The sequence below is a fragment of the Gossypium arboreum genome, chromosome 12, assembly GCF_025698485.1.
Source record: "Gossypium arboreum isolate Shixiya-1 chromosome 12, ASM2569848v2, whole genome shotgun sequence".
NCBI lineage: Eukaryota > Viridiplantae > Streptophyta > Magnoliopsida > Malvales > Malvaceae > Gossypium > Gossypium arboreum.
Window position 1 is genome coordinate 4,533,985 of NC_069081.1, and position 2,975 is coordinate 4,536,959.

At 36.3% G+C, this 2,975-nt stretch overlaps 1 non-coding gene across 1 annotated transcript; it reads left to right on the forward strand.

Moving 5' to 3' along the window:
* Positions 1-784: 784 nt before the first annotated feature.
* On the forward strand, positions 785-891 carry LOC128286031 (small nucleolar RNA R71). The gene has a single exon (XR_008276578.1). It is a non-coding gene; the product is annotated as a small nucleolar RNA R71 (small nucleolar RNA).
* Positions 892-2,975: the final 2,084 nt, after the last annotated feature.

Sequence of the window (2,975 nt, forward strand, 5' to 3'; positions counted from 1 at the left end):
CCTCGATTTTGGTTCGGCTTCAACTAACCCTTCATCATTGTGCACAGTAATGGCATGAAGTTGCTCCCTTGGGTTAGTTTCAGTGTTACTTGGTAGGCCACCTTGTGGTCGTTCAGAGGTCAACTTAGCAAGCTGTCCTATTTAAGTTTCGAGCCTTGAATCAACACTTGTTGATTTTTAAGCGCTATTTCGGTATTTTGAAAATGGGTTTCTGACACCGAGATGAATTTTGCAAGTATCTCTTCAAGGTTCGGTTTCTTCTCTTATTGGTAAAGTGGTTGTTGAAATCCTGGAGGATGTTGTGACCTTTGATTTCCTTGACCACCCCACGAGAAATTGGGATGGTTCCTCCAGCCTGCATTATAAGTGTTACTATACGGATTATTTTGAGGTCGAGAATTATTACCCATATAGTGGACTTGTTCTTTCTCGGTGCTAGGGTTGAAGGATGAGTACTTTGCAGTGTGCACTCTTCTCCATTTGAATCACACCTCATCACTGGATGTACCTGAGTAGAACCATACAAACCATCAATCTTTATATTTAAAATTTCTACCTGGTTGGATAGCATAGTGACCGCGCCACGTTAAAAATGTTGGCTGCTTTTTTTGGCTTTGTTCTCATGACTTGCCACTGATATTTATTCAGTGACATCTTTTCAATAAATTCATAAGTCTCTTCAAGTGTTTTGTTGTTTAACGTTCCACCGACGGCTGCATCGATCAATTGCCTTGTTGAGGGGTTCACACCATTGTAAAAAGTCTGAACCTGTAGCCATATAGGTAACCCATGGTGAGGGCATCTTTTTAATAAGTTCTTGTATCTCTCCCATGTATTATAAAGAGTTTCTATATCTATCTGCAAAAAATAAGAGATATCATTCCTTAGTTTAGCCATTTTAGCCGGAGGAAAATATTTAAGTAAAAAATTTTCAATCATTTGTTCCCAAGTGGTGATTGACCCTCAAGGTAATGAGTTTAACCACTGTTTAGCCTTATTCTCAATGAGAATGGGAACAACCGAAGGTGAATGGCATCTTCAGAAACGCAATTGATCTTAAAGGTATCGTAGAATTCCAAAAAATTTGCTAAATGAGTGTTTGGATCCTCATACTGCAAACCATCAAACTGAACAAACTATTGTATCATTTGAATCATGTTAGGTTTCAGCTCAAAATTATTTGCAGCAACAACAGGCATAACTATACTTGATTCAGCTCCTGTTAAAGTAGGTTTAGCATAATCATACATAGTACGAAGAGCAGGATACTGATTTACTGGATTTGCAGCAACCACAGGAGGTAGCGGATTATTTTGATTATCAGTCATCTCATCGGTTGTAGTACGAATATCGTCCTCTTGCCCTTCCTCTATGTATTGTAGGCTTTGTCTTATTTCTTTTCGGTTTCTGCGAGCTGTGTTTTCAATCTCACTGTCGAAAAGTAAAGGTCCTGACGGGTTTTTTCTAGTCATAAACTATAAAAACCTACCAGAAGTAAATAAAGAAATTTTAGTAATCAAAACAAAAACAAAATTAAATTGCAATAAAAATAAAAATGGCTAAAGTAATAAAAATTAAGCGTTCCTAATATCTTAGTCCCCGGCAACATCGCCAAAAACTTGATGGTCACTAAACTAACTAAAAATTCGACTTAAGGCAAGCGCACCTATTGAACAGTAGTATAGTTATGATGAGACCGGAAATATCGTATGCACGAGGACTAAAAGTACTAATAATTACTATCTATTTATTATCTAGCCTAAAAAATTAAGAGAATGTTTTATCTAAAATTAATTATCTAATTAACTAAGTTTGCGACAGAGATTAAAGTTGAAAAATACTTTTGGAAAACTGATGGAGAAGACAATACCCAAGGAAAAATCCTCCTAGACTTCACTTATTACTTCTAAATTGGACGATTTATTCACTTGACTTAATCCGTAGAATTCCCTGATTTATGTTAATATCTCTCTCGAGACTAAAAAAATTGACTCTAGGTTGATTAATCGAAATCTCTTTCTAATTAAAACCTCTATTGTCGCATTAACTCGATCTATGGATTCCCTTATTAGATTTGACTCTAATCCGGCAGATTTATGTCGTCCTATCTCTAGGATTGCATGCAACTCCACTCAATTATGAATGATCTACTCTTAAACAGGGACTTTTGCTCCACTGAATAAGCACATCAAAAACCTGAATTAATATACTGGAATATTAGCGCAAGAGTTAATTTCACAATTAAGAATAAGAACAAGTATATATCATATAACTCAAATAATAATAAGATCTATCTTAGGTTTTATCTCCTTTAGGTATTTAGGGAGTTTAGTTCATAATAATGGAAAACATCTCAAAAATTGGAAAACAACAAAACATAAAGAAACCCAAAGAACTTCTAGAAAATTGGATGGAAATCTTCAGTCTTGATGTAGATCCTGCTTCCAAGCTGATTCTGATGGTTGTCCTTCAGTATTTTCTGCCTTCTACTCTCCGTCCCCCTTTTAATCCTTTTTTAAGGTGTTTATATAGACCTTGGGATGCCTCAAAATAGCCCAAAATTAGCCTTTTTTCGAGTAGAATTATACTTGGTCTCGACTGGGACACAACCATGTGCCATGCCCTTGTGAAGGTGCTAAGGCCGTGTGCAATTCTGACTTAGTTTAGTGTCGACACAACCATGACGCACGGGTGTTTGGTCTACCCTTGTGTTACACACAGGCGTGTGGATCACCCGTGTAGAAGTGCCTAGGTCGTGTACCACGCTGAATTAGGCCCATTTTGTTTGTTTTTGGCTCGTTTCTTGCTCTTTTCGTCTTTCAATGCTCAGCTAAGTATAAAACATGAATTTAAAGGATTAGAAGCATCGAATTCAATGAAACCAAGGAAAAATCATCCATAAATATGCCAAGTATAGGGTAAAAATTTGTATATATTATGGTTTATCAAGTTTCATCCTTGGAATAAATTAGGAT